General features: G+C 37.6%; 1 pseudogene; it reads left to right on the top strand.

The window, feature by feature from the left end:
* Nucleotides 1-4,751: 4,751 nt before the first annotated feature.
* Nucleotides 4,752-5,662, top strand: LOC146723061 (large subunit ribosomal RNA; annotated as a pseudogene; the record flags this gene model as incomplete).
* Nucleotides 5,663-15,532: the final 9,870 nt, after the last annotated feature.

Below are 15,532 nucleotides of genomic sequence, written 5' to 3'. Positions count from 1 at the left end.
GAGGACGCTAACAAGGAGTTTTTAGCTCCTGGAGACGCGGAAGTGTGTGGTTATGGAAGAAACAGGAGTGATAGTGTGACGAGCAAGGCGAGTGATGTGAGTGTGAGTGCGAAGCGGAAACGAGTGAATGAGGGAGAGAATGAGAGCGTTGCGGAAGTGAGTGAGATAGCGTGCATGAGAGTAATTGGTGCGAGGCTCCGTAAATTTCTGTTTACGGAGACAAACAAAATTTCAAAGAGTGCGAGTGAGAAAATACTGGACATTGTGGGAGAATATGAGGAACAGATGATAAAAATGTTGTGCAAGAATGAGAGAATACAGGGGAAACTGGATGAGTGTATGCGTCGAGCGAGTCGGGATTTAGCCTACGGCGGAAGCGGAATGAGCTATGCGAGCGTGAGTGCGAAAAATGTTGAAAAGAGCGTGATTGAAAGGGTACAGGAAGTGAATGTGAAGACGAGTACGAAAGAGAAGAGTTATGCGGTAATAGTGAGAGCGAATGATGCAAGTGCGAGTGTGACAAGTGAGGAAGTAAAGGAGAGAATGATGAAGCATGTGAGCAAGTCACTGAATGTGCGTGTGAAAGCGGTGAGGAAAGTGAGGAATGGAGGTGTAGCAATTGAGACGATGAGCGAAAGTGAGTTGAAAGAAATAAGAGAGTGTGGTCAGTTTAAGAATGCTGGCCTAAAGGTTGAGCTGCCTCGCAAGATAGGCCCAAAGATCATCTTGTACGATGTGCCGAATGATATGGCGAGTGAAGTGTTAATGAGAGAAATGTATGAGAGGAACTTGAAAGGGTGAGTGGATGAGAGAGTATTTGTGGAACGTGTGCGTGTTGTGAGTAGGAATGCGAAGAAAGATGCAACCTGCGGAAATGTGATATTAGAAGTTACGAGTGCAATAAGGAATGTGCTCTGTAATGACGGACGAGTGTTTGTGCATTGGAAGGCCTTTAGGGTGAAAGAGTTTTTCAGTGTGCTGAGGTGCCACAAGTGCTTTGCATTTGGGCACATGATGCGGCAATGCACCGAAAAGGAAAGACTGTGCCAGAAATGTGGATGTGTAGGACACATGGTGAGAGATTGTAAAAAGGAAAGTGTGTGTAGAAACTGTAAGCTGAAAGGGAGCAAATGTGATCACTCGGTTCTGTCCGAAGTGTGCCCGGAATACGTGAGAGCGCTGGAGAGGAAGAAAGCGAGAGTAAATGACGAATGAATGGTGCGTGAATGTAGTGCAGTATAACTGTCAGAGAGCGTATGCGGTTATGTGTGATCTGGGTGAGATGATGCGTGAACGCCGAGTGAGTGTGGCACTGTTGCAAGAACCGTACGAAAGGCATGGACGCGTGGTGGGCTTGCCCATAGGTATGGATGTGATTGTTAGCGAGAGTGGGATGGTCAAAGCAGCAGTGGTAGTGAATGACTCTAGGTTGGACGTGATGTGCGTGAGAGAATGTACGAATGAGCTTGGAGTGTGCGTGTGGTTGAAGGGGGACTTTGGAGAGATGTATGTGGTGTCCGTGTACTGCCGGTACGGTAAGAGCATCGAGCCGTACTTGGCGTACATGGACAGAGTATGTGAGACAGCCAGGGGAAAAGCGTCTGCTGATAGGTATGGATGCGAATGCCGTCTCTCCCTTGTGGTATAGCAAGGGTGAGGGAGGCAGCAGAGAAAGTGAAGCGCGTGGAAGAGTGATTGAGGAATGGATGATTGCAAACGGGATGAACGTGTTAAATGAACCAAGTGAGTTTTACACGTTCAGCGGGTTGAATAGGGAAAGTGACATCGCCGTCACTCTCGTGAACGGCGTGCATGGAGGGTGCCGGTATGAGTGGGAGGTAAAGCCTGACTGGGGAGTGAGTGACCATAACGTGTTATTAATACGTATGGTATACAGAGAAAATGCGAGTACGAATGAGGACATGTGTAGATGGGTGTGCAAGGACGTAGACTGGGAAGGGTATATGTGTGATATGCGAGAGAGTGCGTTAGAGGATGCAGCGAGCGCTATAGACGAAACGGATGCGCAGAGCTGTGTAGAGCGAATGATGAAATGGATCCATAGTGCGAATGATAGATGGATGAAGAGGTGTAAACCTGTGCATGCTAGGAAGTTTGTGTGGTGGACGGATGAGCTTGAGGGGCTGAAGAAAGCTGTAGGAAGGAGCAGACGTGCCTACCAGCGCGCAAGGAAGAAAAGGAAAGGAAGCAGAGTGGAAAAAAGAATGAATGAATACAAGAATGTTTTGCGGGAGTATAAGGAGAAAATGCGAAGAGTGAAAGAGGAGAATTGGAAGCGATTTAAGTGTGAGACCGGGAACATGGATCCATGGAGTGATGTGTATAAGGTGTGCATGGGAAAGCGTGACAGGGTAAGATTGAGTGGCATAAAAGTGGGTGATAGAATGACGAGCACATGGAAAGAAAGTGTGGATGCGTTAATGGAGAAATTCTTCCCGGCAGCACGGACAAGCGTGGAGGTGGAGGCTGGAGGAGGCGTGAGTGAGGAAGAAAGGCAGTTTGAATGGAGCGAAGTGGATGTGGCGGTGAAATCGATGAAAGTGGGAAAGGTACCTGGTATGGATGATGTAAGTACGGAGATGTTGCGAGCGATTTGGCGTGCTGTCCCGGTATGGATGAAAAGGATGTATGATGTATGTCTGAGTACAACGTGTTTCCCCCCGGCGTGGAAGACTGCGCGGGTGGTAATTCTGTTAAAGTCCCCTGAGAAACCTAGGTCGGACCCTGGGTCGTACAGGCCCATTTGCCTGCTGTCCGTACTGGGGAAAGTGTTGGAGCGAATGATGGTTGGAAGACTCGAGCGAACGATGTGTGGAAGAATGTGTGACGCCCAGTACGGATTTGTTAGGAACCGGTCGACCGAGGATGCGTGGAATCGAGTGCATGAATGGGTGAATGGGTCGGAGAGAAAGTATGTGCTAGGAGTGTTCGTGGATTTTAAGGGAGCGTTTGACAACCTAGAGTGGGAATGTGTGATCAAGAAATTGCGTGAAGTTGAATGTGAAGAGACTGAATTGTGGAAGAGCTACTTCAGCGGCAAGCGTGTATGTATGACGGGTGCGTGTGATACAGTGTGGAAGGAAGTACAGCGTGGCTGCCCGCAGGGCTCCATCTGCGGCCCATTTATATGGAACCTAATGATGGATGAACTGTTGTGGCGGCTACGCGAGAATGTATGTAAGGTGGTTGCGTACGCGGATGACCTGTTGTTGGTTGTAGAAGGACAGAGTTGAGCGGAGTTGTAGAGAAAGGGTACGGAGTGGATGAGAATGGTGTACGAATGGGGAGTGAAAGTAGGTGTGAGTGTATCTGAGAGTAAGACTGTAATGATGCTGATGAAAGGCAGTATGGCTGGGACGAGGCCTCCCAATGCACGTGTGAATGATAAATGCGTGAGGTATGCGAGAAGTGTGAGATACCTGGGTGTCTGGGTGAGTGAAAGAATGAACTTCAGGTTGCATCTAGAGAGTCTAAGAAAGAAATGTATAAATGTGGTGGGAAAATTGAGACGTGTGTTGAGAAGTGAGTGGGGCTTGCGAAAGAAGGCTGTGAGTGTGCTATATAAGGGCTTGTTTACGGCGTGTGTGATGTATGGAGCGAGTGTGTGGTATGGAGTGATGAGATTCGGGTATGCGAGGGAGCTCATCAATAGGTGTCAGAGAGTGGTGTTGAGTGCGTGTCTGAATGTATGTAGGACGGTCTCCACGGCGGCCATGCAAGTCCTTATGGGTGGCTTGCCGTGGGACCTGGAGTGCGTGAGAAGAGGAATCGTGTACAAGGTGAGAAAGGGAATTGGTATGAGTGAGTATGATGTAGTGAATGATGGTGACTTGCGGGAGAGAGGTGTGGAAGGATGCATGGAATTGGTGAGTGAGAGGCTGTATGAGATGTGGCAAAACAGATGGGATGAGTGCGAGAAAGGAAGAGTGACGTATGAATTTATAAAAAATGTAAGGTTTGCGGGTGAATGCCGGGAGTTCGAGCCTAGCTTGAGCCTGGGCTATATCCTGACGGGACATGGAAGCTTGAATGAATTTTTGTATAAGCGTGGTCTGTCTGAGAGTGAAAGCTGTGTGTGCGGAGCGGAAAGAGAGAATTGGAAGCATGTGTTGGTTGAGTGTCCAATGTATGGTGATGTAAGGAACCTGAACGAGTGGGGTGTGACTGTGCGAGAAAATGGCAATGTGGATGTGAATCGCATGTTGGAATGTAAGGAAAGGTATGAAAGTGTTGGTGTGTATGCGAAAACTGTATATCAGAGAAGGAGGGCGATACTGGAAGGAGAATAGGAGAAGCCGATGTTCCCGAGGAACATAGGCCGACCAATGCCTGGGAGGTGTAGGCCTCCAAAAGCTGGGAGTGGTCTCGGCCACGAAGATCCAACCAGTGATCTTGACTGGTACCACGGGAGTCGGGTTGCCCAGGGGGATTCGTCTCTCGTCCCGGCAATTGAGGTCGGACTCATGGGGGCAGTGGTTGTAGCCGTATGCTGGTTAGGGGCTCTCGGGCCTCGACGGGTGAGCAGCGTATCTGCTCGGGAACCAGTCCTGCACAGCTGGTAGAGCGTTAGACAGGCGCTCGCCCCGACCGGTGGGTTGCCGAAGAGTCCTACAAACTCGGAGGCGACACTGGTAGTTCCATGGCCTGTTGGAACGAGCTGATTGGGCTTATCCCAATTCCGCACCCATGGGGGTCGTGTGATTTAAGCTCTCTGAGCAGGTACCGCACGTTAAATCAACTTAGGACATCTGTCCCTATCTACTGTCTAGCGAAACCACTGCCAAGGGAACGGGCTTGGAAAAATTAGCGGGGAAAGAAGACCCTGTTGAGCTTGACTCTAGTCTGGCACTGTAAGGAGACATGAAAAGTGTAGCATAAGTGGGAGATGGCAACATCGCCGGTGAAATACCACTACTTTCATCGTTTCCTTACTTACTCGGTTAGGCGGAGCGCGTGCCCCGAGGGCTTCGCGCCCCGGCGGTCACGGTGTTCTAGAGCCAAGCGTGTCAGAGTGGCGTGAGGCCTCGGCCGATCGCCGTTAATACTCCCGCGTGATCCGATTCGAGGACACTGCCAGGCGGGGAGTTTGACTAGGGGCGGTACATCTGTCAAAGAATAACGCAGGTGTCCTAAGGCCAGCTCAGCGAGGACAGAAACCTCCCGTAGAGCAAAAGGGCAAAAGCTGGCTTGATCTCGATGTTCAGTACGGATAGAGACTGCGAAAGCATGGCCTATCGATCCTTTTGGCTTGAAGAGTTTTCAGCAAGAGATGTCAGAAAAGTTACCACAGGAATAATTGGCTTGTGGCGGCCAAGCGTTCATAGCGACGTCGCTTTTTGATCCTTCGATGTCGGCTCTTCCTATCATTGCAAAGCAGAATTCGCCAAGCGTCAGATTGTTTACCCGCCAACAGGGGACGTGAGCTGGGTTTAGACCGTCGTAAGACAGGTTAGTTTTACCCTACTGATGACTAGACATTGCGATAGTAATTCTGTTCAGTACGAGAGGAACCATAGGTTCGGACATTTGGTTCACGCACTCGGTCGAGCGGCTGGTGGTGCGAAGCTACCATCCGTGGGATTATGCCTGAACGCCTCTAAGGCCGTATCCTCTCTAGTCGAAGGTGGCAATGATGTCTCTTGGAGTCTCGTGAGTCGAAAGGCTCAAAACAATGTGACACTACTCGGCGGCCGGTCCTCGGGCCGGTCGTCGCACGAGCCCTGGTTTGCCGTACGGGGAGTAACTATAACTCTCTCGGTCCTCAAAGCAACACGCCGCGATGGTACTTAGAGGGAGTCGTGATTGGTTCGTGATGCGTCTCAGTCCTCTTGTAAGGACCTTCAGCTACTCACGTTCAAGTTGTACCTCCACGTCCGTGGGATGGTCCCGAAAACGGGCTACCTTGAAAATTTAGATTCGGTAGGTGTCGACTAAGTGATGGTACAGCGGGTTTGGTCCTAGTGGATACTAAGCCTTCTCTGCTGTATTGGCGAACACCAGCCTGCGATGTGAGCGAAGAATGGAAATCACGGCTTTGCCGACCTGGGTGAACAACTTGTCTGTGAAAAAGTGGAACTGCGAACTATCGTAAGAGATGTTAAGAGGGATGTTGAGAGAAGGAACAAGGGGAATTTTTGAGATCCCAATCATAGAATTCAAATTCCTTAGTTTCCAAATTTTCTTCCTTTCTTAATTGTCGTAATAACATCGCGTTTGGCTCTATTGGTCGAGAGAAATGAAGTGTAGATTGTGGTTTTAAAATTAAAGAGCTGACTTAAAAGTATTCTTATTATTTCTCGTAAGAGAGTTATACCCGCAGCTCGTATTCGCTCCTTAAAGCACCAGCTTCCGACAAGATCGTAGGGGTCAGGAGCAGCCTAGAGTGCTCTCATTATCTTTCTGCGGCAACTTTAAGCGGCACTTGACCTTGAGCGGCGAATGACTTTGAAATTTTTGCGGCTTTTAAAAGCAACACGCCGCAAATGAACTTGGTGCTTTTGCGGTTTTTAAAAGCAACACGCCGCATACAAACCTAAAACCGTCGGGGTGAGAAGCAGCCTATAAATGCCTGATCGTCGTCTTGGCTCTACACAACGCCCTACTAAGGAGCAATTATGGATAGCGTCAAGGAGAAAGCCTCGGAGGCGGACGACCCCGAGAACGCTTCTGGCGTGGCGGACGCTGCCTAAGTGGCAAACAGATGAAGAAGCGCGAGCGGCGCCCGAGTCCCAGGGGCGTCGTTGGACGGGCGATGGGACCTGAGACCCATTAGGGCAAAAATAATTTACGACATCCAAGGAAGTATAGAAGCTTTTTATGCTGCCCCAAGTGTTCGGAGCTTGGCTCGAACATCAGCTGTATAGGCTCCAAGCAGCTAAGTCTGCATATCAAAAAAGAGCACCCAATGTTGCAGGTCACTTGGATATGTGAAAAATGCTCCAAACGTTTCCCCAAGATACATGCATGGCGCTGCCATTACGTCAAGTGCAAAAGGGGAAACGGCAGTCCAGCTAGACCATACCGGTGCGAGCACTGTCCGAGGTCTTTCGACCTCCAAACCTGGCCTCAGTCAACATGAGAGGCACGAGCATCCGTGTTGTTATATTGTATATTGTATGTTAATGAGATGAGTTTAAAAGCTCATTTATTTTATAATATATCAGAAGATGAGATTATTGGTTTTGAAGATATGGGTAATGAAAAAATCACATAAACCCGCAAAAAGTTCTTTAGTAATCATGGCACGTAGTACTGCAGGAAATTGAAAATTTTCTGTTTGTTTTTGTTTTATGGAAACAACATATCAAAGTTAATTAATAAAAGGCTCGTATAAATTAACAAAATTGAACAAATCAAATATAGTAGGCCAACTGAACGAGCAAATAAATAAGGTGTAAAAATTTTTTATTAATAGTTAAATAATTAAATTAACATTCCGTTACAGAATCGATATAAATTGTAAACGTTTCGACTGCACTACAGTCTTTATCAATACATAAAAGTTAAATATTAAAATACAAAGTTAAATGTTAAAAATACAAAGTTAGTTAAATATTAAAATATAAAATTAAAACGATTCTTCGCTGTTGACCAATAGATATGCAAGGCGATTGGTCTGAGATGCCAAGTTATGCGACATTTAAACATGCTGCGGATATAATACGCGAATTAAATCAATGTCAGAGAAAATTAAAAAATCTTTCAACTTACATTATCGTTTTAACAAGTCCTTTTTTCCCGATATTTCAAGTGTGTGTTGCGAAGTCTGAATAACAAATGTCAAAATAGAGAGCGTGATGTATTTATTTATTACCAATGTTTTTTCTAAATTATGATTCAGCAAATTTTTTAAGTATGTCAAAATAACTACTGTCTAACAATTCGGTGTCTTTATTTAAATTAATTCCATTTTTCTGTTCTTTAATGTGGATCATTTCAGATATTAGTCTTTTATGGTAATTCTTTTCATGATCCATAATTTTAATATTGTCCCAGTCAAATGTATGTTGTTCGTTTAGAATGTGTTCCGTGACAACCGAATGTCTAGCAGAGTCTAATTTAATATTATTTTTATGTTCTTTAAGTCTCGTTCCTAACTGTCTTTTTGTCTGTCCGACATATGTGGCGTCACAATCGTTGCAATTCAATTTATAAATAACGTTAGAATTCGTGGGGCAATTATTTCTGTCCTTTTGAACTTTTATGAAGTCATTCAATTTTTTAATGCAACGATATCCTACCACTACGTCAGGTCTTCTTATTGCTGAAGCAACTTTCTCAGATATTGATTCTATATATGGTATGACAAAATATTTAATGTTAGTATTAGTATTATTAGTATCTGTTATATTGTTATTATTAGGCTTGTTAAATTTCTTAGTTGAGAGATTTTTTAATCTGCGTTTTATTTCTGTGAAAATTAGATCAAGAGGATAACCGTTGGATAGCAAAATGTTAATAGCTTTCTCTATCAGGGAAAACAATACAAGATTCCGACATAATAGTTTCATTGGACGTTGTTTCATTATTTACTAATGTTTCCGTAGATCTTGCATTAAACGGTATCAATAATAGATGGCATTTTATAGAGTCACACACAAAGATTCCCAAAAATGAATTCAGAGGTATGATAAAATTTATATTAACTTCTACATTTTTTACTTTCAATAACATAACTTACAAACAAATTTATGGGACTCCTATGGGTTCCCCACTTTCTCCGATCATTGCCGATATAGTCATGCAGGACTTGGAAACATTGGTAATTAGTAATTTAAATTGCGAAATGACTTTTTATTTCCGTTATGTAGACGACATTATTTTATGCACTTCCGCTGACAATATTACATATGTTTTGAACGAATTCAACAATTATAACGATAGACTACAATTTACATTGGAAAAAGAGGATAATCGGTGTATAAGCTTTTTAGACATAATGATCAAAGTAATAGATAATAAAATTTATTTAGATTGGTATCACAAAAAGACATTCTCAGGTAGATTACTTTCATTTTTTTCAAATCATCCGACTTGTCATAAAATAGGAACAATTTATAACTTGGTAGATAGAGCTTTATTACTATCACATCCGCAATTTCACAAAAAAAATATAGAGAAAGCTATTAACATTTTGCTATCCAACGGTTATCCTCTTGATCTAATTTTCACAGAAATAAAACGCAGATTAAAAAATCTCTCAACTAAGAAATTTAACAAGCCTAATAATAACAATATAACAGATATTAATAATACTAATACTAACATTAAATATTTTGTCATACCATATATAGAATCAATATCTGAGAAAGTTGCTTCAGCAATAAGAAGACCTGACGTAGTGGTAGGATATCGTTGCATTAAAAAATTGAATGACTTCATAAAAGTTCAAAAGGACAGAAATAATTGCCCCACGAATTCTAACGTTATTTATAAATTGAATTGCAACGATTGTGACGCCACATATGTCGGACAGACAAAAAGACAGTTAGGAACGAGACTTAAAGAACATAAAAATAATATTAAATTAGACTCTGCTAGACATTCGGTTGTCACGGAACACATTCTAAACGAACAACATACATTTGACTGGGACAATATTAAAATTATGGATCATGAAAAGAATTACCATAAAAGACTAATATCTGAAATGATCCACATTAAAGAACAGAAAAATGGAATTAATTTAAATAAAGACACCGAATTGTTAGACAGTAGTTATTTTGACATACTTAAAAAATTTGCTGAATCATAATTTAGAAAAAACATTGGTAATTAATAAATACATCACGCTCTCTATTTTGACATTTGTTATTCAGACTTCGCAACACACACTTGAAATATCGGGAAAAAGGACTTGTTAAAACGATAATGTAAGTTGAAAGATTTTTTAATTTTCTCTGACATTGATTTAATTCGCGTATTATATCCGCAGCATGTTTAAATGTCGCATAACTTGGCATCTCAGACCAATCGCCTTGCATATCTATTGGTCAACAGCGAAGAATCGTTTTAATTTTATATTTTAATATTTAACTAACTTTGTATTTTTAACATTTAACTTTGTATTTTAATATTTAACTTTTATGTATTGATAAAGACTGTAGTGCAGTCGAAACGTTTACAATTTATATCGATTCTGTAACGGAATGTTAATTTAATTATTTAACTATTAATAAAAAATTTTTACATCTTATTTATTTGCTCGTTCAGTTGGCCTACTATATTTGATTTGTTCAATTTTGTTAACATATCAAAGCATTGTTTTGAAAACTATTATATTTGATATTATTAGGCAATTTTTTGCGACTGTTTAGGTACATGTACCAATGTGTACCAGAATGTTTTCGTGTGTTTGGTAATTTGTGATAGAGGCGTGGCCAATCATTTTGGTATGTATCTGGTTGGTACCACGTTATATCCAGCAATAAAGCAGGGTACATGTTGTTAGTTTTCTGAGTTGCAAATAGGCGCCAAATATAAAGACACAGGTAATAAACAATGCATTTTACATTTATTCGTGTTAAATCTATTGAGCTAAATATTTCAAACAGAAGATCGAGCTTATAAAGTAGAAACTAAAAATGTCAATTTTTTTGGACACTTTTAAATAATTTCTACGCTTATAGGTTAAGCACTGATTGAAATAGAGAGCTACAAAACAAATAAAATTTCTTTATTATTTAAAACTTGAATTATATTTAATTCATTATTTATCAATTATAGATACTATAGATAGTATGAATAAAAGCAGCCTTTTAGTATGTGCTGACACGAGTGGGCAACCGATTTTGGATGAACATGGAAAATTAATATATTTTTGTCCTAAAAGTATGTAAAAATTATATACAGATAGATGTATTTTTTATTTATTTACTTTAAATATGAAATTAAGACTTATATCTAATTAAATATTACAGCAAATGCTTTAATCTTGGAAGCTCAATCGTTATGTAAAGCACCTATGTCTGAAAACAACAGTACATAAGACTTTAAACATCTTTTAAATTTCAAAACGTATACAGACAATACAAATGTTTAAAAAACATCATGAAATATCTAAACAACTTATATTTTTTTGATTTTTTATTGTTTAATATAAGTCTATATGTTTTTAATGATCTCATACATAAACATTTTATTAATTATATTTTAAAACAAATTGCAATAATAATTAAAAAATAATTTTATATAAATTATTATATATCATTTAAATATATTTTGTGTTACAGATACAACAGAAAACAATATTACAAATAAAGAATGCACAAACGAAGAAATTAAAGAAAAAGGGTTAGAAATGACAAATAAAGATAGTAAGCACCTTTATAATACATACATGTATATACAATAATACAATTAAATAATAATAATAATAATAATAATGTTTTAATACTTGTAGAATTTACTAATGAAATGACATTAAAGTTATTAGAGATTGTTGGAACTAAATTTCACCATCTTAATAATTAAATGCATAAAAAAAATATGATTTGATATTGCAAGAGAAATGCAAAATAATGGTTATTTAATTCATTATATTGGAACAAAAGCTTCTGACAAATGTCATCAACGTTGGCGTAACTTAGAAAAAATGTATCGTAGACATTGCCAATACATGAAATCTACTGGAACAGGGAAGAAAAAGCCTCCAAAATATTTTGATGAGATGCATGACCTTATCAGAGAAAAACACAACAGTCAACCAGTTAATTTACTGAATTCCCTAGATAATTTTAGTACAACTTCTGATACTTGTAGTAGTAAAATAAGCGAAGTTACAAATAACAATGAAAACTTTCCCAATACAGAAGATATTGCACTAGAAAATAACGTGTCAACGAAGAATACGTCAAAGAAAGAAAAAGATAATTTAAAAATTTTAAATATTTTTGAAAATGTTAAAAAAACAGTAAGACCAAAGAAAGATAATTTAAGCATTGTTTTGAAAGAGTTACACGAACAAGATACACAAATTGAAAATCAACGCTTCGAAAAGTTTCAGAGATCATTTTGCTAAAAGAGCAAAATGGATTAAAAAAAAAAAAAAAACATTAGAACAAGGTAAAGAATGCATAAAGATTATGAAAAGTCTTATTAATTTAGAAGCACACAAGAAATATAAAAAAAGGAAATATTCCTCTGATTCTGACTCTGCTTAATGTTTAAAACTTAATGCAATACAATTTTTTGATTACATTGATTATTTTGGTTAAGAAAAATATTGGATTTTATTTTTATTTCATTTTATTTTGCCTTGTTCAATATATCAATTTTTTGTTACTTAAACTTCGCAACACACACTTGAAATTTCGAGAAGAACTTGTTAAAACGATAATCAAGATTAAATGTCGCAAAACTTGGAATCTCAGACCAATCGTCTTACTCATTCATTGTTCATCAGCGAAAAATCGTTAACTTTGTATTTTAATATTTGAGTTTTATGTATTGAAGAAGACTGTAGTACAGTCAAAACGTTTACGTTGCATATTGTTTCTCTAATGGAATGAGAATTTAATTATTAATAAATCTTTAGATCTTATGTAATTTTGCTCGTTTAGTTGGCCTACAATATTTATTTCTTTTAATTTCGTCAATTTTATTAAGTTTAAGACTAAATTAGTTTTTAAGAAAAGAGAATTTTAAGTTCAAATAACTAAGCTATACAATATAAAAATATAATAATATAAGACAATAATATTAAGTAAACGAGAATAATATATTTAAAAACGCATTTTCTTTTACAATGTTTAATGCAATAATGTAATATTACATAGTTACTTTAGGCATAACAAAGATATAATAAAAAAATAATTATACAGTTGAATGTAAAAATAAATTTATTTTTTTTTCATTATTGCATTTTCTTTCTTTCTATTTTTACCTTTCTGACAATTGCATCATTATAGTATTTCTTTTATCAATTGCAATTTTTCTTCCATTATCTCTTCTATTATTTCTATGTATATTAAAAACTTGTGTTTTATCAATTCTTTCAATATCAATATCTACTAATGATTCAGCAAAATTATCATTTATGAGACAAAAATTATGTAAAGCACAATATGACATCACAATGTTTGAAGTTTTTCCTATTTTATACACTATTATATATTTGAGCCTTCGCCATCGTCCTTTCAATAAGCCAAAAATATTTTCAATTTTTACTCTAATCTTGCTTTAAATTTTATTATATGTTGTCTGCATACGTGTAACATTGCCATAATCTTTAAAGAGAGGTAAAAGCCATTCTTTTATGGGATATATTTTGTCACCTAATAAAGGTTGACCTGATGAGAAGTACTGAGAATATACATTTGCTTCAATTTTATTATATAAGTTTGAGTTACTTAATACTCTACAATCATTAGCTGATCCAGAATGACCCACATATACATTTGTAAATATATTATTTGCTGTACATATTCCTTGCAAAATTATTGAATGTGTACAATATCTATTTTGATAACATCTTTGATGTATACTTGGTGCTAACATTTATATGGCAACCGTCAATTGCTCCAATTACACCTTAAATATATAAATTATATATAATTAGCAATATTTAATTAATTATACACGGGGTGAAATGGTAGACCAGTAGGTTAAGTCGTAAGACAATACACCTAAGGTCCCAGGTTCGAATCCAAGTAGGGCCAATCACCCCACATGCCGGCCAGGAAAAAGGTGAAGAAGGAGGAGAAGGAGAAGAGAGGAAAAGGAGGGAAGGAGGCTCGACGGAAAGGAGAAGGAGAAAATGGAAAAGAGGAAGGAGAATTGGAGACAGGAAGTAAGGAGATGGAAGAAGGAGGAAGGGAGAAGATGCGAGTGGAATGAAAAGGGAGCATAGAGGTTTGGGAACGCTCCTATCAGAAAAAAGCGCCAGGGGGAATGGATATGGAATTGGAGAAGGTGCGAGTGGTTTAAAAGAAAACGTAGAGGTTTGGGAACGCGAAATTTATACTGGTAGTGAGAAACAAAAAGAGTTCTTAGAGAAAATGTTACATCTTTTCAAATATATTACAATAATTAATGCCAACGGTTCACGTGTTAATGTAAATATTAAATGTTTTCAGTGCTGGCAGATTACAATTAATAATATAATGCAGTTATGGGATAAAAAATTAAAATTTTTAAATTTTCCTTATCTTCGAACACGAAGAATTAATCAAAATTGTGTCAAAAATTTCTTTGATACTATTATGCAACAAGGTGGTAATTCTCTGAATCCGACATCGATTCAATTTATGCGTGCCTTTAAAAAATTACTCAGTATTAAATTTCTACAGCATTCTGAATCTCAAAATTGTGCTCACGATAATTACCAAATGTTAAATTTTATTAAGAAACCGTGTTCAAGTAAATGTTTAAATCAAACTATTCCACTTTTGCCACGTAAAATTTTAGATATCCCAAACCATGATTACTATTCCATGGATCTGCCAGAGGAGAATGCGTTTACATATGTGTGTGGATGTTTGATTAAAAAGTGTATGGAAATTCATTCCTGTAATACATGTATATTATATGTAAATGAAAATAAAGCTGTTTTAGAGGACACTATATTATATTGTTCTTTTCGAGCTTATTCTAATGAAGAAAATAATTTATATGGCAATTTAAACGTACCAAATAGCAATTTTTGTTTTTATATCCATCAATTAGACGAATTATTTGTAAAAAATTTTGAAAATAATTGTTTTAAAAGAAATATTGGTAATTATTTTTTTCATTTAGTGCAAACTATACTTTTTGAACCGCTATGCCAAGATTTTTTTACTAATTTTTTCATAAAATTATTTTTACGTATGTGTATATATTTTACATTAACACAGCATAATAAATCATGCAAAAGCATTAGTAGGAAAAATAGGAAACTTCTAAATGTTTCACATTTATAAATCTTAATATTAAGTATACAGTCTTATTTTCATAATAAAAAGTGTGATTGCGCTTTAAATAAAATATTAATATTTATAACATTTGCTTATATATATCATACATTAACATTATTAACAACTTGATCTTATATATACATAATTTTTTATTAAAATTAATTTATTTTACATGTAGTAATATACTAAAAAGAGAGCAAAAATGAAGAAAGAGTAAAAAAAAGTTCAGATGGCAGTACTGTTATACTCGCTGATTTCGCGCATGCGTACTCCATTTTATGTTACACAAACATCAAAGGTGCCGACAGAGAGTTGTGCTATTGTATATACTGTGATATTACTTCTATAACAACTGTGGAACGCTAGCGAATTTTAAGCAACACTTACTGTAAACGCATTTTAATTAAGCGAAGAACTGTAGTGACATTGGTGCAACTGAACTTAAGACGTTTAAATAAATAGAATCTTATATAATACAAATTTAAACAATTAAAAAATGCGTAAAAAGATTTAAAACAAAACCTAGAACATTGTTTAGCAGAGCAATTGTACTTAAAAATATCTGCAAACATTTTTAAAAAGGATGGAGAGATGTAAACTAAAATGTGAAAAATAAG

The sequence above is a fragment of the Nylanderia fulva genome, unplaced genomic scaffold (assembly GCF_048542155.1).
Source record: "Nylanderia fulva isolate GAGA-0341 unplaced genomic scaffold, ASM4854215v1 Scaffold238, whole genome shotgun sequence".
Classification (NCBI taxonomy): domain Eukaryota; kingdom Metazoa; phylum Arthropoda; class Insecta; order Hymenoptera; family Formicidae; genus Nylanderia; species Nylanderia fulva.
This window is presented reverse-complemented; position numbering and strand designations above follow the sequence as displayed.